Below are 22,841 nucleotides of genomic sequence, written 5' to 3'. Positions count from 1 at the left end.
AAATGGACATATATATTGCGCTCGTGTACTTACATATCTATAACTTTATGTTAAAGAAAATCTGTCACCAGGAATGTCATTTTTAGCTGGTGACAAGTTCTAATAGCCTGTGCTATGCTGAGTTTATAAATGCCTTTGTCAACACTCTAAATAATTTCAATACTTTAGTAAAAGTTTATTTCACATTACCTATCTTTTAGCATCCAATATGGGTGCGTTTCTCCTCTCCAATTTGGAACATAGGAAGAAATGGCGCTGGCTTGCTTGAGGTGGCATTTTTTGTTAGAAAAAAACTTCTTTTATTTAAACCACGAACAGTGATAAAATATAAAAGAGTTTAACGTTTAAAATTTAAAAACAGAATAACGCGTTTCGCGCTTGTACCAAGCGCTTCATCATTTGCCTCTCCCAGCAAAGTATTTCTTCTAATTGAGTGCTTCTTCCAGCAAATTACTTATCCCAGTAGAGTGTTTCAATAGTAGAGTGCTTCTCCCAGTAGAGTGCTTCTCCCAGTAGAGTGCTTCCCTAGTAAAATTCTTCTCCCCATTGAGTGCTTCCCTAGTAGAGTGTTTCTCCCAGTAGCGTGTTTCCCTAGTACAGTGCTTCTCCCCACTGAGTGCTTCCCTAGTAGAGTGTTTCTCCCAATAGAGTGCTTCCCTAGTAAAGTGCTTCTCCCCATTGAGTGCTTCCCTAATAGAGTGCTTCCCTAGTAAAGTGCTTCTCCCCATTGAGTGCTTCCCTATTAGAGTGCTTCTCCCAATAGAGTGCTTCCCTAGTAGAGTGTTTCTCCCAGTAGAGTGCTTCCCTAGTAAAGTGCTTCTCCCCATTGAGTGCTTCCCTATAAGAGTGCTTCTCCCAGTAGAGTGCTTCCCTAGTAGAGTGTTTCTCCCAGTAGAGTGCTTCCCTAGTAGAGCGATTCTAGCAGTAGACTGCTTTTTGGTTATACTCAAGTACAGGCAGCTACGTACTTGTTAGTCTGGGTTAGGGATCCGTTACATGTAATATGCCATATATACAGCAAATGAAATATCTTAGAGATGCTTCTGAGAGCTTCACTTTAGGAAATTTTCAGCTGTCATAGTCCACAATATAAAGACCATTTCCATTGTAATCACCCAATGTAATAAACAGAAGCTTCTGTATCAAGTAACTGATGGCTCAGCTATAATCTCCGCTCAGGCCAGGGCTTGTGACACCTTACTTTGCACTGCAATTATCAATCTTGTCTGTGTATAAAACACCTGTGAAACGCTGACCAATCTTTATTGATTCTCTTTAACAAATTCTCCTTGCATTGACTTGGAGGCGATGATTCTATCCCCGCTTTGAGTGAATGGCCGCATTGTCCATGGTGTATTACTCTTAGGTCGGATTTATAATGAGCAAAACAGTAACAAAAAATGGCCCTAAAAATGAATGAGAGAAAATTCTCCTTCTTCAACTTTTATGGAGAAAATAAAATCTGCCTTTTAAGATTAATGAAGAAGCGGAGACCAGGATGACAACAGATGACTAAGAGACTCACATACAAGGTACAAAGTGTGCTTTCAAAAAGCAATTACTATAAAACATAGTACGAGCGAGTCTCAAGTGATCACCCTTTCCGTTAAGTTTTAAGCCATTTTTGGGCTTTTATGAATTTTAGGCCTTTTTGCCTCAGCATTAAAAAAAAATTCCCATTGTTAGTGGAACGTTAGTCATTTGTGCACTTCTGTTCTATAACAAACCTCCGAGGCCTTCACAAAACAACTGTAGTTATACTGATAAACTACATACAGATCTACTAACAGGATTTTTTTGTGGATGTGGGCACGCTCAAAAGACGGTTTCGGAAGTGAATGATAGTTTTTAATAACAATTTCTAACAGAAATAAATGAAATGAATAAAAAACAAGTATAAAATTCCTTAAAATAGCAACAAATGTCTGTTTTTTACATATAATACATATATACCATATTTCTTTTCATAAAGACCATCTAATTTATCTATGTAAATTGAAAAATAGAGGCTTGGTTATTTCTCAATATCTCTGACAAACATATGGCGTGCGCACGCTTATATGTTGATAAAATATATAGGCTTGGATATTACTTACTACCTCTAATGGGCATATGACAAAGATATGAAAGATCTAAAAAATGCATGCATAAAAATAAAAATAAAAGTCCAAAAAATCCGAGGTCTAAAATTTGTATCAGAATTATATTCAGAAATCGAGGATTTTGACTTTCTATAGTAAATTGGTATCCAGGAGGTTTTGCTATTAAACAGGATGTAGGGCCCTACACCTGTGAAGACTCTTTTATCGCTTTTGATTATCTTTTTGTAAGTGATATTAAATGGAAGTATGGGCACTCACGATTGGTTGGCAACGATGAGCATAGATGTCCTCAAGGTTGTGTTGCTGTTCTCAATATGTTGAGGTAGGCAAAGTCCAGATATCCACGTAATAATAATAATCTTTATTTATATAGCGCCATCATATTACGTAGCACTTTACAAATCATAGGAAACAAATACAAATATAATATAACATGACAGAGCACAACATTTGTATGGAACAACAGGAGTGAGGTCCCTGCTCGCCAGAGCTTACGGTTTATGAGGATGATGGGGTAACACGAGGTAAAAGAATATTTAATGGTCAAGCCATTCTTCTTAGGGAATAGAACAAAATATAATAAATGGAATTGCTGTCGCTTGAACCACTCAGCCGTCATCTTATATAACAGGTCCAGGGTCAATGGGACTGCAGAGAAGTCTGGTGCCTGTTGGTTGCTGGATAACAGATGGGAGGACGACACAGGACGGGTTAGTAGAAGAGTTAAAACTTCATGCAGTTAATGAGTGTTATAGGCTTGCCTAAAGAAATGGGTTTTAAGAGCACGTTTGAAACTTTGGAGGTTAGGTATTAGTCTGATAGTCCGGGGCAGAGCATTCCATAGAATTGGTGCAGCTCTAGAGAAGTCTTGGAGATGCGAGTGGGAGGTCCGCACTAGGGTAGAGGTTAATCTAAGATCACTGGCGGATCTAAGAGCACGGGTTGGGCGATAGACTGAGATAAGAGAGGAGAGGTAGGGGGGTGCAGCATTATACAGAGCTTTATGGATGAGGGTTATTATTTTAAACTGTATTCGAAAGGAGACTGGCAGCCAGTGCAGCGACTGGCATGAACTGGAGGCATCCGTGTAGCGTTTAGTCTGAAAGACGAGCCTGGCTGCTGCATTAAGAATCGATTGGAGAGGAGAGAGTTTGGTGAGTGGAAGACCGGTTAGTAGAGAGTTACAGTAGTCTAGTCGAGAGTGAATCAGAGCAACAGTTAGCATTTTACAGGTTTCAAATGTGAGAAACGGTCGGATTCTGGAGATGTTTCTGAGATGCATCCGGCAAGAGCGAGCAAGAGATTGAATGTGTGGCTCAAAGGAGAGGTCGGAATCCAACACAACCCCAAGACAGCGGGCCTGCTGCTTTGGGGTTATGGTGACCCCACAGACTGATATGGAGAGGTTAGGATAGGCTCTGTTAGTGGATGGTGGAAAGACAAGAAGTTCAGTCTTAGAAAGATTAAGTTTCAAGAAGAGAGAGGACATGATGTTAGAGACAGCAGAGAGACAGTCACTAGTGTTCTGGAGTAAGGCAGGAGTGATGTTACGTGCTGAGGTATACAGCTGGGTGTCATCAGCATAAAGATGATATTGAAAACCAAATCTGCTGATGGTTTGTCCAATGGGTGCAGTATAGAGGGAGAAGAGGAGAGGACCTAGGACTGAGCCCTGAGGAACCCCGACAGAGAGCGGAACAGAAGAAGAGATAGATCCAGAAAAGGAGACACTGAAAGTGCGGTCAGAGAGATAGGAAGAAAACCAAGAGAGTGCAGAGCCTTTTAGGCCAATGGAGCAAAGCATCCTGAGGAGGAGCTGGTGGTCCACAGTATCGAACGCTACGGAGAGATCCAGAAGAATGAGGAGAGAAGAGTCACCTTTGGATTTAGCAGTGAGGAGATCATTGGAGACTTTAGTAAGAGCAGTTTCAGTAGAATGCATAGGGCGGAAACCAGATTGCAGGGGGTCAAGGAGGGAGTTAGCTGAGAGAAAACGGGAAAGTCGAGAATAGACCAGGCGTTCCAGGAGTTTGGAGATGAAAGGGAGGTTAGAAACTGGTCGGTAGTTAGCAGCACTGGATGGGTCCAGGGAAGGTTTCTTTAGTAAAGGGGTAACAATAGCATGCTTGAAAGAAGAGGGAAAGACACCAGAAGAGAGAGAGAGGTTGAAGATTTTAGTTAGGTGAGAAGTGACTGCTGGGGAGAGAGACTGTACCAGATGTGAGGGGATGGGGTCACTGATGCAGGTAGTGGGGCGAGCAGAGGAGAGGAGCCTGGACACTTCTTCCTCTGTGACTGGCTCAAAGGAAGAGAGTGAACAGGGTAAGGTATCAGAGAAAAGTGGATTTATGGAGTTAGTGGACTGAGAAATTACTTCCTGGCGAATGCAGTTGATTTTATCTTCAAAGTAGGTAGCCAGATCTTCAGCCCCAAGGTCTGTGACCGGTGGCTGCACCTTTGGTGTTAGTATGTTAGTATGTGGTCTGGTATGCTGGAGTTCGCGGCTGTCCACGTGTGATGGAGTCTGTGGACGCCGTTCGGGTACGTGGTCGGAAGGTGTTGTAAGGTGTCAGTTCACACCCCTCCGCTTTGTCGCGTGGTCTCTCCTCCTCCAGTTCAGACCGAGCGACTGCAATGTGTCGCAGATGGTGTAACGTTAATGAATGCGATCGTGCCAGCCAGAGCTCCAGATGATGGGTTTGGATTTACAAGCGTTTTCCAGGTGAGTGTCTTTTCATTCCTTTTATGAGCGATAATGTTAGTGGATCTGTTCAAATCCTATATGTGTCTTGTAGCTACAAGACACAGCTACAAGACACATATAGGATTTGAACAGATCCACTAACATTATCGCTCATAAAAGGAATGAAAAGACACTCACATGGAAAACGCTTGTAAATCCAAACCCATCATCTGGAGCTCTGGCTGGCACGATCGCATTCATTAACGTTACACCATCTGCGACACATTGCAGTCGCTCGGTCTGAACTGGAGGAGGAGAGACCACGCGACAAAGCGGAGGGGTGTGAACTGACACCTTACAACACCTTCCGACCACGTACCCGAACGGCGTCCACAGACTCCATCACACGTGGACAGCCGCGAACTCCAGCATACGTGGATATCTGGACTTTGCCTACCTCAACATATTGAGAACAGCAACACAACCTTGAGGACATCTATGCTCATCGTTGCCAACCAATCGTGAGTGCCCATACTTCCATTTAATATCACTTACAAAAAGATAATCAAAAGCGATAAAAGAGTCTTCACAGGTGTAGGGCCCTACATCCTGTTTAATAGCAAAACCTCCTGGATACCAATTTACTATAGAAAGTCAAAATCCTCGATTTCTGAATATAATTCTGATACAAATTTTAGACCTCGGATTTTTTGGACTTTTATTTTTTGGACTTTTATTTTTATTTTTATGCATGCATTTTTTAGATCTTTCATATCTTTGTCATATGCCCATTAGAGGTAGTAAGTAATATCCAAGCCTATATATTTTATCAACATATAAGCGTGCGCACGCCATATGTTTGTCAGAGATATTGAGAAATAACCAAGCCTCTATTTTTCAATTTACATAGATAAATTAGATAGTCTTTATGAAAAGAAATATGGTATATATGTATTATATGTAAAAAACAGACATTTGTTGCTATTTTAAGGAATTTTATACTTGTTTTTTATTCATTTCATTTATTTCTGTTAGAAATTGTTATTAAAAACTATCATTCACTTCCGAAACCGTCTTTTGAGCGTGCCCACATCCACAAAAAAATCTTGTCAAACCTCCCTATTTGGTCTTTTTGGTGTTAAGACCTACTGTGGTTGCACCCAAAACCGGTCTAACAGAGATCAACAAGTGCCACTAGACCCACAATAAAAAAAGATCTACTAACAGGGCAACTTCTAAAGGCAAATTGGACACACTGGGGCACATTTACTTTCCTGGTCCCTGCGCGTTCCCCTAGGTGCATTGTTCGCCGGAATCCACATCTGCCGCGATTCATGAAAATCGTGCGCCCGATATCCTGCATGTGTCGCTTCCCCGATCAGGTCCGCCGGAGTTCACCATCTTCCTCCTGGTGCATATAAGTGCTTGGCCTGTGACACAAATTGCTCTGTTAAATCCTGCGCGTTGTCGAATTGTCCGATGGCCTGCCCCCCGATTTGTGTCACGTGAAAGCCAGCGTCGATGCGGCAAAATCCAATCTCTTTTTGCACAAAACATCTGGCTGGATTTATGCACTTTCATGGCAGTTTTCTGGTGAGCAAGTTAGCTGCAATTGTCTACAGTCCCTTACGTCCCATTGTCTACAGTCCCTATGCTCACCATTGTAAGGATACGTAGAGCAGATTCCTGAGTTGTCCTTGCAATGGACGGCTAAGATGCATCCCGTATGAATACCTCCATAGTCCTGTTCCTCTCCTTCCCCCTGAAATCGTAAGGAGGAGTGAGCAACGGAAGCAGCCACTGATTGACTGCAGCAGATATTCAGGGTGTTCCCCCAGTGATGTCACTGCCCTTATATGGAAAGTTACATCACTGGGAACTCCCAATGTGTACACTCAGCGGAGATCAGGGAGGGATGCAATACTTTGTATCCGTACCCCACAGGCTTTTATGGCCTCCACTGATCATATACATCACTCAGCTGGAGGATGGATAGATGTAGCTTGCTGCGTCTTTCCATCTTGTGATTTATCACAGTATGCGATGTATACTGTGCTGACGGAGACAAAAAGGATGTATATATCAGGATATATCAATGGATAAGCTCAGCTTAGACACCGGGAACTTTAGTGGGAAAAAAGTCACTGGTCTTGGTATGTGGTTTGATAACTAATTAAATCTATCCATCAGAAGTCCCTGATACAGCACAATATTATCACACAATTGATATAAGATACTTCCAAAAGCAATGCTCTTCCCTATGTCCCCCAAGACATAGCAAAGCCCAATATAATAACACATACCTGTAACCATTAAATGGTTAATGATGCTGCCAACATTTTCATCTAAATGGGCTTTAGGTGATTCTGACGTCTCATATTAATTAGTGGTAAGAAGATCCAGCCAAGGTTTTTACAAGTAATGATCACTGATGTTGTCGGCTTTCAGGTCGCATCCACAGATTATTACTGTATAGCACCTTCATTAATATTAATGCCTCATTAACAAGAAAGCTTTTTTTCCTTATACAAAAAGATAAATGAAATATTTTATTTATGTACATTAGGTATGAGGCTTTATATTGCTCGTCATGTGTGATGCAAGGCGAATAATTACTGAGCAGGATCAAATACTGAGGAATATGAAGAATGAGCTGCTGGTAAATATCTTATAATGAACATTTACGTGATAAAGTAATAATCTTCTCCGTCCTTGTTCCCTATTCATTTATATCCCTTGAGCTCTGCTGCGCCAACCTTGATAGACGAAGCTTAGCTTTTAATGGTGATATTTCTTGCTTTCCTCCAACCCATTCCCCTCCATGTATGTGTTCCACAAATTTGTAGTAGAGCTAGTTAGGGTTCGTGGTCATGGGCTGGATTTGATGGCTTGGCCCCACTCACCCAAAAGTAGAGAAATCACTAGGTTCTGAAATTAGCCCCTCTGTGATCTGGTTTTACAGGCTGTTACAATGTCTCACTTCAAAAGTGCTGAGGGAGCAGGGGGTGAGACAATGGGGGTCATTTACTAAGTGCTCGATTCGCGTTTTCCCGATGTGTTACCCGAATATTTCCGATTAGCTCCGATTTTTCCTGAATTGCCCCGGGATTTTGGCGCCGGCATGCACGTGATGGAAATCGGGGGGCGTGGCCTTAAAAAAAACCGACAGATTCGGGAAAACCTCCGCATTTTTTTAAAAAAAGTGACGCTCGACTCGCGCTTACCTGCACCCAGCGTAAGAAGGTAAACTCCGATGCAATCCGATGGTCTTCAGCGCAGCAGCGACACCTGGTGGACGTCGGAGGAACTGCCTTAGTGAATCTCGGCTGGACCCGAATTCACCGCAGAGAACGTGCCGCTGGATCGCGAATGGACCGGGTAAGTAAATCTGCCCCAGTCTCTTAAGCCAGATCACAGTGGGGCTTGGGTAGCCCTTCTGGCTTATGAGCATAATTTTAAAAGTTGATTTTAGATGGAAGGAGGCCATGGATAACAAATATAAGAAGATTATCACAGTCCTGGTGCCTGGATCTATGAGTAAGTGGACATTTGTCTTTTTTCAACCATATATACTATGATACTATGAAGTGTCCTTGGTTTAACATGATCAATTTTGATGGTAGATTTCCTTTAAATGGTTAAATTTATAAAGTAGTAAAACAACTACAATTCCTACTTTACCCAATTTTACCAGTTTTGTTTTCTCAGTGTTTTTCTTATAAAAACTTTCTTCCATTAAGGTGATTTTTTAATTTATTTTATTCTTAAACGTGTTATCCTGTCCCGCCAGCGTAAGGCAAATATAATTAATTTGCAGAATTGAGCCCCAAAGGTCAACGCTTGTGTCAGCAGATAGTTGCGTTGGCTCAGTGTTTTTATTCTCAGATTAAGCCGCAGTACACATGTTGGGAAAAGATTGGGGAGGCTGAAAAATAAAAAGCTCAGCAAAGAAAGAAAATGTGTAATTTTATGGAAACTTCTTTATATAAAATGCATTCAGTAGCGTAGACAAAGCTATAAAACGCTGGAGTTGTCTGTATATTTAAAGGGTGGAAAGGAATCAAATCATCATTTGAGCTTAATTTTACAATTTAGGAGGTATTTGTCCCAAAAAACTTTTTTCCTGTAGTTCTTGACATCCATATTAGACTCCCACATGATAAATATTTCCAGTCTACTGCTTTCGCTTCCTACATTATCATTGGTAACCAATCACTGATGTTTTTTGAGATTTTTGAGAAATTATTTTTATTTTTGGGAAAAATTATTGAAAACTTAAAGAACATCTGCCACAAAGTACAAAGTGAGAAATAACTTTAGCTCTAGGTTACAATAAACAGTTATTACAGGTATAAAAGGCGTCTGCAATGAAGCTTTATTGTTAATCCTGGTTCTTATGACACCCAACATTTTTAAAATTCAATTGTCACAGAGACCACAAAAATTCTGGCTGTGGCTACAATGATAAAATATACAGTTCCGACTTACATACAAATTCAACTTAAGAACAAAGCTACAGACCCTATCTTGTACGTAACCCGGGGACTGCCTGTAAGTGCATACAAGACAAGGAGGCGGGAGCCATATACCTATCAAGATCTCAACGTATCCAAGAGAAAATAAAATGTTTCTGCCCCCTTGATAAGTTAGTTCTAATTCATTGGAATCCATATCTGTTGAACCGATAGACATATTTAGGAATAATAGATAGATGATGTGTATATACGGACTTTTCTTTTGCATTTCATACAGAACCACAAAAAATTTAGTTCAGTGATAAATTGTCATTCTTAAAGGTAAAACAGTTTTTCAGTGGGTACCACATGGGTTGGTATTGAGCTTACTGTGTTTAATTTATCACTTTATGGTGGGTTTACAGAGTAGAATTGTAATGTTTATAGATAATACTAAGCTCTGTAAAGTAACCAGCTGTGATATTGGCACTATTAGACAGGGAAAAACATAAAATATTCTTCCTAATACAACAACAAGAATGTGTATTAGAAAACGCAAAAAAAACTGTTCCCCAAGTATTGGGCTGCCGCAAGAGTCCAGATGCTGGAATGGTGATAGATGAGCAGGTCTCTATTCCCATAGTGCAGGCTAAATCAGATGGATCTAATTATGTGCAGTCTCGTAAAGAAGGTAGTGGGGACACCAAAAGTTTGATTGAGCCAGAGCTGGAAAGGAGAAGCCCTCCTGTCATTAATGAGGGTCAACTGACATCTGGTAATTGCCAGCCTAAAAAATATTTTGTCTTTTTATTTGTTTTTCTGTTGCCATCTTTTAATTTAAACCTGATGATAGATCAGCTAAAACCTATGAGGTATTAGTTTGATTTGGGATGGAGATACAGGCAGAGATGTAGCAAAGTATTGCTCAGTAGACCAGTAATTAGATTAGACAGTCTTCTGCTGAGCTAGATTTATCACATCTCTGATGCTGGATGATTAATCTGGAGTAGTATAAAACTGTCCATTTGTACTTTGCACCATCAATAGGTTGGTTTAATTTGGCCACAAATACCAAAGTTTATCAAGATAAGTACAATCTCCTTATAGAGTCATCCATATTGTTTTCACCCTCGCAAAGTGGCCTTGTGTTTTTTCAGGTATGACTTGCCGGTAGCCACTTTCCGGTCTTCCGATGATGGCCCTTGTCCTTTGGCACTTCTGGCAGGTCATGGGACCCAAGGGCTATCCTGTATGCATGCCTACTTTCTGAATGCCACCCCCATGATACTGGATAGAGGTGGTACCATGGACATCCACACGCCCCTTCAACCAGTGTCAATGGAGCGGTGTTCAGGGAGGAGACATGCATACAGCGCAGCTTATCGCTCGGCTCCCTGACTTAGTAAAAGTGCAATAGGACATGGGATGTCATTGGAAGTTTGAAAAGTGGTTTGTTGATGTGTCACGGGACCTACAGTAGGTCAAAGTTTACCAGGATATGTACAAAATGGATAACCCTACTAGGAGATACTTACCAGGTTTTGGTATTGGTGGCTAACTCCTTTAGACCTACAGTGGGATTCTTTAGGGTACTATGGCTTACTCTATCCTGAAAATTACGTAAAATTGTCTCTAATACAGGTAAAATAAAAGTGGGATAATAGGCGGGAACACAAAAACTTCATCCTTAGGTGCTATACTAATAGTCTTGTTTCCCATATATACCATAGAAAGATACCATAGCTTGCAAAGTCTTGCCCAGACCTAAGCATCACAGCTCAGTTTTGGTCATTATTGGTATCAGGGACACGGTTGATAGGTTGTGTTCATACTTTATATGTGACGGATAATAGAGAAGAATAGAAGTCACCGACATCAATTTTTAATACCATTAATCTAAAACTGAGATATTTTGTTTTCCCGTCGATGGTCGCCTGGTGTGCTCTTCATAGACGTCTTAATCATTTTTTCGTATTGTCGCCAAATGTGTTTTGATCATCCGTGCATCTTTCGCTCGTATTATGTAAATTCCTGCCAAGATACAAAAGATTGTCATTATTTGCTTCTTTATGCCGATGTCTGTACAAACATATTTCATACTGAGCTTTCACCTCTATCTCCGCTCAAAATGCAAACAGCTTTTTATAGAGTATGATAGACATTGCTTTACTTACATTCAATAAAATGCCATTAATTTGGAGGTTGGAGGTTAATGTGAATTTAGTATTCTATTCAGTCACATAGGTTGTTCTATCTGTTGTAATGCACGATGCAACACAAATTGACTGGTTAACATTCAGCAATCCTTTTCCCATAAGGCGCATACAACTGAAAAAGAAATGTTATCACATTAAAGCTTATTTATTTTTTAATGGCAATTTCCCTTTCAAAACATGTACAATATTACTGGGGCTCTTGACCCCTGGGGTTTCATCCCACGTCATCAGTTGGGAAAAGTTAACTCAACACTAATGCAGTAACGGCTAGGAAAGACTGGAAGGACAGACAAGGACAGTGAGCCCTAAGGTTAAATACCGTTCCCACCTTTCCCAACCTTATTGTCCAGCCTACCCTAAACAGTAGGTAACAACTGGTCGACGTTCCCTTCCTGCACCAAAGTGAAAACATAGAGACAAACACTGAACAATACAAACGTAAAGATATTGTTCAGAACCAATAAGACAAAGCAGCACAGAATCTATAGGCAAACAGATGGTCAGGAAACAGGCAAAGGGTTAGGAAATCCAAAATACAGACGTCAAGATAAAAGCCAACAAGCTCCAAATAAGACTCAAAGCAAGCACAAGTGCTTCTATCCTATCGCGTGGGGACCTGTTCCTGGGACCCTCCTTTTTTGATATAGCTATTGCTTATTTGAACTTGCACCTATATGTGTTAGTTCGTACTATTCTATGATGTAGATGTTATTATGTTGTCTTCTGCTGTTTGTTTGTTCAGTTCAATAAACCTTATTGAACTATAAAAATTATCAAGAGTGTATACTCACCTCTCTCCTCCTGCTAACTTTCAGCTGTAGCACCGTATGTCTACAGAGGCAAGCTGTGCAGTCCCGACCACAGCCACGAGCCTGCCACAGCTTTAGATTCACGCTGCTGCCAATGCACGGCAGTAGACATGAATTTACTGCGTCTATAAATAAACCCAGTGGTGACGGCCGGCGCCACGGTTGAACAGGAGCAGGTGGGGAGAGGAAAGTACAGGCGGTCCCCTACTTAAGAACACCCAGACGACCCCTAGTTACAAATGGACTTCTGGATTTTCTTAATTTACTATACTTTAGCCCTAGGCTACAATAAACAGCTGTAACAGTTACCAAATATGTCTGCTATTAAGCTTTATTGTTAATTTAACATTTTTTATATACCTGGACTACCCATTTAAGTCAGTCAGGAATGGAATAAAGGAGTGTTCAGACTAGTAAGGACAGATATTAACCTAAGAGCAAAATGAAACACCTTAGCGTAGCGAGGATAGGGCTGAATCCCGAATCGGTACAGATTTTGCTGTTTTCCCTTTTCTCGATGCCCACTTGCTTCCTGTTTGGACCACCTTGCACCACTTTTATCTGGTGTTTTTAGATCCTTTTGCATCGGGTACAAAAAAATTTACTTGGCATGGTCCACAAAATTCAACTAATAGGAGTCAACTAAAATAGAATGTTTGCCTAGCAATTCCTGTGGATAAGACTCATCTAGATTTATCTTTTAGCATTAGACATTTTGATAAATCTGGTGCAATTCGAGACTGTCTGTTTAAAAGTTTTGGAAAATTAACAAGGGTCAGAAACAAAGGATGTCCATGGGGCCTGTGTTGCATCGACTCAATGACAGTAGAAAAATATTGCCCTGGAAAAACAAGCAGGAATGAACCTGCAGTATGATTTTCAGCCTGGGCAATCGGCCCATATATGAGCCATGTTTTTGAGCCCATTGAAATGTGAGCTGTGTACTATCCGTTGAAGCAATGACTAGCACACCGCCAAAAACAACTTTCATGTGCATGTAGCCTTAGGTCTAGCTTCCATAGGAGGACTCTGCCTCCAACATTTTAGTGGAAGAATAGAACAATTTATCACTTTCTCAATGTAGAAATATCTTGATGATATTGTGAGTTGCCGTAATTGTTCGCAATGCATTTTACCACTGCCTATGTGTGAATGTGAATCATCTTGGCTTTCCACTTAAGACAACATTCCTTCCCACACACATAACAATGTCAATTCCTATTTCCAGGAAATACTCAACGTGTGTTTTTGTAGCCTTTGTCCAAGGAATGGCTCATTTTGTCATATTTTACAATGAGAGATGTTGTGCTCAAGACTAGAGGCCATGTCATATGTCAAGAAAAAATATATATGTACACAGTGTGCGTGTCCCATATTCCTTAGTTGTGATATTTATTACTTAAAAGGAATTAGCCACTAAAAAAAACAAAAAAGGCTGGAAATACTCACCTCTGCTCCTGCTCATCTGGATCCCGGTGCTGTCCGTCGCTAGTCTTGACACACCAGGATCACTTAGAAAAGAAAGTTATAATTAGCAGCCCGGAGCGCGGGGACAAGATATCCGGCGCTCTGGGCTGCTAATTATGCACGCCCCCCGTACCTCCCTCTCCCGTGCTAGTGACAGAGAGCACCAGGATGAAGATGAGGAGGAGCGGAGGTGAGTATTTCTAGTCTTTTTTTTTGTTTTTTTTTGTGGGGACACAAACACTGTATAAACATGTTTATTTCTTGACATATGACATGAACTCACAACATCTCTCATTGTAAAATATGACAAAATGAGCCATTTCTTGGACAAAGCCTACAAAACCACACATTGTTGAGTACTTAAACTCATCATAGAGCCACCCACCGATCACGAGAAAAGGGTCCTTTTCTCCTGAACAAATGGAGCATCAGATCGGGCATGCAACCTGCTCCTACACACGTTATCCATGTTATTGGATATGCCCGTGGGTCCCATAGACAGTGAATAGAGAAACAGTGCTTATGCACAACATACTGTTCTGTGAAAGGGGAATTGGAGAGTACCAAGTGTTGACCCACCGAAGAACACTGAAGATGCTAATTGTGTAATAGGATTTCTACACAATGATTGACATCCTCAGTGCACATTAAAACTAATTTACATATAGTAACTACTAAAATTATAGAAATCCCTTAGAAACGGGAAAGATTATAAATGTTCCTACAATATGGCGTTTTTACTTTTGGGGTGATTTGGTAGACTCCCTTTAAGAAGTGACCCAGAGAAAAGAATGACTGTTCCTGAAAAGTTCTAAATCTAGCATAAAATAATCAGACAGGAAAGTGATGGCCCAATTACATAATGTAATCTATACAGCGTCTGGTACAGAAATGAACAAATCCCGGATTGTTTGATTCTGATTCCTTAAGCTCCGGTCCCTTATAATAACGTCATCCTTCTGCAGATCTCCGGCAGACTCAAAATCTGGATCTTGTGATCACTATGATATTTCTACAGTTGGCGGCTCTGGTAATAGATTTGGTCTTAATGGAAAGGCGCGAGGATATTTACATTAACTTAGCGTTGGGGGAAGTGAGTAATTAACACAGTGTGGACGCAGCATGCCGGCAATTACACAGCACAAAGAGGTTCTGTCTAAAAGGTTATATAAGAAATGTTCTCATGAAAATATGGAAAGTGCAAGTGGGAAGGACGTTGGTAATGCAATTGTAGATATCTGCTTCAGAGGGGGAATTTCATGAAGACTCTGTTGCTGTCCAGGCAGATAATCTTAGGTTTCTCAGAAGATGTGGGAACTTGAACAGATCTACAGATTTTGATTTATAGTACTCAAAGACAAGAAAAGTTGGCCCAAGGATCTAGTGTGGAGTTAAAGGGGAAATCCAAGAATTCAGAAAATCCCCCTTAGGACCGTAAGTAAGGTTGTACATCCAATCTGTACAGTACATGACTACAGTTGATCCTTGGCCTCCTCGGGCCATGGGACACCACTTATGGCATCAGATGAAGTGACATCTCATGGTCGAAGGTGACCACCCGTAGAGGGCATATGTGCTTAAGTGATGGTGTTACAATGGAACTCGGAGCCAGAGCAGGATCAGCAATTGAAAACAAAGTGCCCACCTTGTTTCGAATACCCGTCCCCATGTGGCACTGGTAGTTTTGATCTTCTCTTTGCTACCTGCATTCTGTCAGAAGGATAGTGTAGGTCTCTAGATCCAAGAGGTTTTACAGAATCCTTGAAAAACCCCTTTAAGTGTTCATTTAGTATAAGTCCAAAATGTTGAATGACATACTTCATTTCATTGGCCCTGACCCCTGATCATGGACCGTGGAAAGCTGAGACATCCTGATATCGAAAGCAAAGGAATTAAGAGGGCGCTGTCTGCAGTAGAGAACATAGTAATTGAGATGAAACAAAAAGAGTCCAGTTAATACCAAACAATGACAAAAATAATATAATATATGATATGACAGTATGATGAGAATGGAGAAACATATTCAAATACTATTGCTGGCTTGTAGACCACGTGACGGTGTTGCAACTCCATTACATTCATGAGTAGCTCATGATGTTCTCCCAGATGTTACCAAAATGTGACCTTGTGACTACATTATAATGAATACTATGGTGTGCTCTTGTCTATATTACTTCTCACACTTGGAGACGTGTTCATGTGGTAGGTCTTTCCCACTTGGTCAATGATGTAGGGTTTAAGGGCTTTACAGTATATATCATATTGTTCCGCCACGTTATTTGATAATTTACCCATATCACTGTTTGCTAGCTTCCAAATCCCACCAAATCACCACACAACACCGCAATTCTGTTAATTATTTTGGCCTCAGCAGCTATTTTATTAAAAAGATACATAAAACATTAAATCCAATAAATATAACTGTAATTATTGCAACTGAAATCAGGTAGGAGGTCCTTGGAGCTACAAAATTTAGCCGCCATTCTGCTTCGGCACCTTGCCTTACCCCCAACCCCTACTGCAGCAGGTGAACCACCCAGCAGGAGCCCAAAACCACCTTACCACTTACTTAAATTATTATAAGGGGGTGTATAACAGGACACCCAATCCCCCTTTTATCCCTTATCTGCCAAAGCTGCCATGACGCCTACCCTCCCCCAAACCTCTCAATACTCCTTCATTGCTTCCTAATGATGATTCCTTCTATAACCATGAAACCACTCCTACTCTACTCCCCAAAGACCCACCACCAACCCACCGGGGGAGTTCTCCTCACGCTACTTTACCCAAAATGGCGCCCACACCTTGTCCTCCTAACCCTTTTGTTACCTCCCCTAGCAACCCTTCCTCTGCTTCGCTACGTGGCTTCACCCTCCATGCCAAGTCATGACGGTTTCCCCACCACTTCTTCTATGTCCCACCTATCCTGTCTTAGCCAGACTAAGATTCTGGCTAAGACCAAGGGCGAATGTTTGCTCGAAACGCATCAGCAGTTTAATTCCTACTGGAGTTTATGGAATTTCAAAACATTTTTTAGAATAAAATCATGCATTTTTAACCAAAGTGCTGGGATGTCTCCAAGCAGACCTTATCCCCCCAATCCATGGTGGAATCCAAGTATATATATAGGAATTCTATTGCACCAGAGCGTTCACCCACGGACAAAAGGCAGGGCATCCTGGTACGTGCATTGCGGTGGATGCTGTGTTGATTTACAATGTTTGATGGATTCTACAGAACCAATGTAAATGTAGTCCAACATAAATAAGATAATACCAAAGGAAGACAATGTGAACTCAACAATAAGAAATTCAGGAGTATCTGACCCCAGTGGCCCCCCAAGAGCATGTAAGGGTCAAAACTGATTATACAGTGAAGACATCCAATGGTAAAAGCTTTGTATACACATGTGAAGTAAGTCTGCTATCGGATAAGCACATACTAAACTAAATATATATGTGGCAAACAATAGCCTATAGTAGTAGTAAGCAACAAATAGAAGGAAATCAAATATAAAGACTCAAGGAGGACATGTTATTGTTATTGTTTGTATGATGAAAAATAATACAATGTTCCAATATACTTGTTGTCCTTATATTGGAAGCTTCTATATTTACTCCCAGTGGACACAGAAATCTGACCATGGTCACACAGGTGCACGGCTTATTATATCACACGGCTCTGATTACTCCCTGATACTAACGAGCCGTGCACCTGTGTGACCATGGTCAGATTTCTGTCCACTGGAAATAAATAAGGACATTTTCTATAGCAGGACAGAAAGCAGAGATCTATAAAACTGTGATGAATTGATACAGAAAGTATATTGGAAAATTGTATTATTTTTCATCATTCAAACAATATCCATTACCTGAGAGTCGTCATCTAGCTGCAAAAAATGGCAGCTTATTCATGGCACCCAATGAGGTCTAGTGTGCCCGGTGATACTGCGGTGAGCGACCACGCTGCAAATAACTCAGCAGGTCCTATTTCTGTCCCGATTTCCAACAAGGCACTTTCCCTGTTATGTGTCCCCTATTTGTGTGTACGATTTTATTTTTACCTCTCATACTTGATTTTTGGAAACTTTATTTTTTCAATTATTACTTTTTTTAAGGCTTTACTTTTCCACTATATCTGGGGTTCCTGTAAAGCCGTAAAGCCCCAGTTACTGGTGAAAATCACCCAGTTTATTTTGGATGTGCTGGGTCCAGACATATCAGCACCAGTCTCCTTACACCGGGCTCTCAATGACCACATATTTCATTACGTGATCGCCAGCATCCGTGGAGACACCGGACCCGCGGCTCGATAGAGTGCTGTGTATTAGGAACAGAGAAGAGTAATTACCGATTCTGTCTTCTCTCCGAGGGTCCCCTGCTGCTGCCCATCATGCCGTAAATCTTGATGGGTAGGTCCCTAAAGCCAATGCTGTAAATATGCTATAGTGAAGGCTTCAGAGACCTGGACCACCTTCCATAAACCTACAGTAGGCAGTCCGGAAGTAGTTAAAATTGTCAATACAAAATTTTTTCATGTGATATTTTATTAAAGGAATATGGAGTCTAGTAGAAAGAACAACTAAATACCAGCATTTCAGCCCTACATGTAATTCCTACCTACTGCTAAAAGCATTGGTGAAGTCATAATAATTACTTATAGCTTCACCGTAGTCGTCCATCACGCAGGCGGTCATTACGCCGGTCTGCCCCCATGTAATTAGATGTAACTGGAATTTTAAAGCTTTTATAATATTATATTATATTCATGGTTAAATGTCCATCTCTGTGGTCAGAATCTGCGGCTTTTAGGTCGTTTTGTCTCGGTAATTGAATATTGTCCTGCATATACTGGAGTCTACAGTAGCGGAATCTGAGATCTCGTTAGAAACAAGCAACAAAATGAAAAGGAAACTTTTTTTGGCTCCTTATATCAAACTGGGAATGTTCAGCTCGCACGTATGTGACAGGAATTACAAGCATCTTTTGTGAAGGTTAACAAACAATTATGCAAATTTCCCATCGTCCATGGGCTGTCTAGTAGCATTGTGACCGGCATGAGGTGGACGTTGTTATTTTGTGGCCCAGATTCATTTACCTTTTCATGCTGAAAGTACTGGAGAGAAGTAGATAAAATGTGTTAATTACTTCACTGTATATTAAATGAAAACTTAATTATGACAAAGCACAAAACAAAGAAAGTAAAAACTTTATTTATATTTCCTATAGGGTAGATTAGAAGACAGTGTTTCCACAGAAGACTCCCCGATTGGCCCCTGAGCTAGATAGGCCGTAGTCATGAGTGTGCAGGGATGAATACACTCACACTACTTCATATAGAAGTTTAGCTTACAGTATCTACACAAGCGGTTCTCAACCTGTGGTCCGCAACGCCTTTGACAATAGATGATGTCCCAGCTTATCTCCTCCCACTCCCTATACAATGACCTCTTTATAGATAACACAGATCCATCACTACTGGCAATAGATGATGTCACAGCTTATCTCCTCCCCCTCTCTGTACAATGGCCTCTATATAGATAACACTGACCCATCATTACATCACTACTGACAATAGATGATGTCACAGATTATCTCCTCCCCCTCCCTGTACAATGACCTCTGTATAGATAACACTGACCCATCATTACATCACTACTGACAATAGATAATGTCACAACTTATCTCCTCCCCCTCTCTGTACAATGACCTCTATATAGATAACACTGACCCATCATTACATCACTACTGACAATAGATGATGTCACAGCTTATCTCCTCCTCCCTGTACAATGACCTCTATATAGATAACACTGACCCATCATTACATCACTACTGACAATAGATGATGTCACAGCTTATCTCCTCCCCCTCTCTGTACAATGACCTCTATATAGATAACACTGACCCATCATTACATCACTACTGACAATAGATGATGTCACAGCTTATCTCCTCCCCTCCCTGTACAATGACCTCTATATAGATAACACTGACCCATCATTACATCACTACTGACAATAGATGATGTCACAGCTTATCTCCTCCCCCTCCCTGTACAATGACCTCTATATAGATAACACTGACCCATCATTACATCACTACTGACAATAGATAATGTCAGAGCTTATCTCCTCCCCCTCCCTGTACAATGACCTCTACATAGATAACACTGACCCATCATTACATCACTACTGACAATAGATGATGTCACAGCTTATCTCCTCCCCCTCCCTGTACAATGACCTCTATATAGATAACACTGACCCATCATTACATCACTACTGACAATAGATGATGTCACAACTTATCTCCTCCCCTCCCTGTACAATGACCTCTATATAGATAACACTGACCCATCATTACATCACTACTGACAATAGATGATGTCAAAGCTTATCTCCTCCCCCTCCCTGTACAATGACCTCTATATAGATAACACTGACCCATCATTACATCACTACTGACAATAGATGATGTCACAGCTTATCTCCTCCCCTCCCTGTACAATGACCTCTATATAGATAACACTGACCCATCATTACATCACTACTGACAATAGATGATGTCACAGCTTATCTCCTCCCCCTCCCTGTACAATGACCTCTATATAGATAACACTGACCCATCATTACATCACTACTGACAATAGATGATGTCACAGCTTATCTCCTCCCCCTCCCTGTACAATGACCTCTATATAGATAACACTGACCCATCATTACATCACTACTGACAATAGATGATGTCACAGCTTATCTCCTCCCCTCCCTGTACAATGACCTCTATATAGATAACACTGACCCATCATTACATCACTACTGACAATAGATGATGTCACAGCTTATCTCCTTCTCCTCCCTGTACAATGACCTCTATATAGATAACACTGACCCATCATTACATCACTACTGACCATGGATGATGTCACCGCTTATCTCCTCCCCCTCATTGCACAGAGCATGTTTAGGATACTCTCAATAGACCTCAATGAGTTGGCTGAAATATATTACTACCTATGGCCATGAGTATGATGTACAGTTTATAATCATGAACTAAAAATAAAATATTAGTAATGTGAACATATTATACTCACATATGTGTTTAATAAGTCAAAGTTGTTTCGGGCAAACAGGTCAGAAGAAGTCATCCTAATAAATGTGATAACAGCCTCTGTGATATGCTGGTTACATGGTTACAGCATAATGATTGATGGGATTACATATTTGTGCCCCCCCCCCCACCTTGATTTTACAAGCATCACATAAATAGCCTGGAAATGTATAGTTCTTAACCACATGGTGTGAATGAGGCTTTTAAGAAACCCATTTACTTCTCTCTGTGTATTTGCTCCACGTTGGATACATTTTCTATACTGAGCGCAATAATAAAACCTCTCTCTACTCGCTATGTTTTTGTCAAATTACTTAACAGACCCCCCTCCCCAATATCTAAAAATACCAGTGGCCTATATTCCCCTGTAACATGAGCATGATATCTTTACCTCCTGCTCCGCACATATCACCTACCCTCCATAGTGGTCTTAGGGCGGTGAGGAATGTGTAGAGCGCTATTCACATGATCAGGAATATATATCAGTGTCAACCGGGTGGAAGGAAATATGCAGAAGCATTTCACTCCTTCCTCCATCTACGGACACCTTGATGTGTGATGCCATTAAAAAGATAAAGTGTCCCCCCCCCCCCCCCCAACACAATTGTTATGGAGAGTGACCAAATTACTTGTGAGTAGTATTAAATACAGAACGTCGTACTAGGCTTTATTATATTATATATCTATTCTGGGGTGACTTCACAGGTGCTATAATCCCCCTCACAGCTCCTATGGACTCCTGAGAAGCCCTTAAGGGGGGAACAGTCTGTTAGCTTGAAGGTACGGTCACACGTGCTGCTAGGCCTCGGCCTAGTCACATAAGGATTTCCATGGCAACACATGTGATTGATATCCAGCACCCAGTGTCTTGTACAGGCGGTCCCCTACATAAGAACATCCGACTTACAGACGACCCCTAGTTACAAACGGCCCTCTGGTTTTTGATAATTTTCTGTACTTTAGCCCTAGGTTATAATAATCAGCTGTAACAGTTAATAAATGTGTCTGTAATTAAGATTTATTGTTAATCCTGGTTCTGATGACAACCCAACATTTTTAAATCCAATAGTCATAAAGGCCCAAAAATTTTTTTGCCTGGGGTTACAATTATAAAGTATACAGTTCCAACTTACATACAAATTCAACTTAAGAACAAACCTACAGAATCTATCTTGTACGTAACCCAGAGAACGCCTGTATTGTTTAAATGCAAGATATCAGGTACTGGTTACCCATCGCATGTCTCCTACAAAAAAAGCAAATGCGAAAGGGGCTATGCACCCCAAAAGTGGAGCTCTTCGGATATGCCTTTATTTTTAGTAAGTAGTGTGAATTTTTCTATCCTGTTGCCCCACGGTTTCCTGGAAATGTATGAATAGATAGACATGTGGGTGTTACCATAACATTTGTCATTGTAGCATGCGCCTAGATGGTATAAGACTACCTGCGCTGTTCTCCGGGCAGCACACAACTGATCCTTGCAGTTTGTATGTCATCAGTGTGTAATCCATTGCTCAGCCGGTCCGTGTTCTGTGTCACGAAAAAAAAAACCAAAAAAAAGAAGGAAGGCTGGCAAATGATGTCACCAGCTTTTTCCAACGCTCGAAGGGTCACATGATTGTGCTGCCTATAAACCGATCCACAAACACGGACAGCACGCGGGTGACACTCATGTGGTATCTGTATATTTCACGTTCGCCTAGTCTTCTATGGGAAGGCCTGAGCCCAAAACACAGGTAGGAACAGGACCTGCTCTGAGTTTTCTACAATTTCCATATGGATCTGTGAAAAACACAATTTATGTTCATGGGTCCATTGATGTTAAAGTGTTAGTGTGTCAACAGTAAACTGAAAAGATAGCACATGGAGGAAGCAACATTCATGTAGCCGGAGGTTGTTGAATTTACAAAACGCAATGTTACCATGATGTTAACAACGTTTTTTAACCCCTTAGCGCTCCGCGCCGTAGCTGTACTGCGCAGCTTCCCACTATTGGCG

General features: G+C 41.0%; 1 long non-coding RNA gene across 1 annotated transcript; it reads right to left on the bottom strand.

Moving 5' to 3' along the window:
* Positions 1-11,134: 11,134 nt before the first annotated feature.
* LOC140133964 (uncharacterized) lies at positions 11,135-22,420 on the bottom strand. Its single transcript, XR_011855992.1, has 3 exons — positions 22,288-22,420; positions 11,414-11,567; positions 11,135-11,270 (listed from the first exon to the last, which is right to left on the bottom strand). It is a non-coding gene; the product is annotated as an uncharacterized lncRNA (long non-coding RNA).
* Positions 22,421-22,841: the final 421 nt, after the last annotated feature.

Source organism: Engystomops pustulosus, chromosome 5 (genome assembly GCF_040894005.1).
Source record: "Engystomops pustulosus chromosome 5, aEngPut4.maternal, whole genome shotgun sequence".
In the NCBI taxonomy this organism is placed as follows: domain Eukaryota; kingdom Metazoa; phylum Chordata; class Amphibia; order Anura; family Leptodactylidae; genus Engystomops; species Engystomops pustulosus.
Note: the sequence above shows the minus strand (reverse complement) of the source record. Positions and strands in the feature narration are given on the sequence as shown.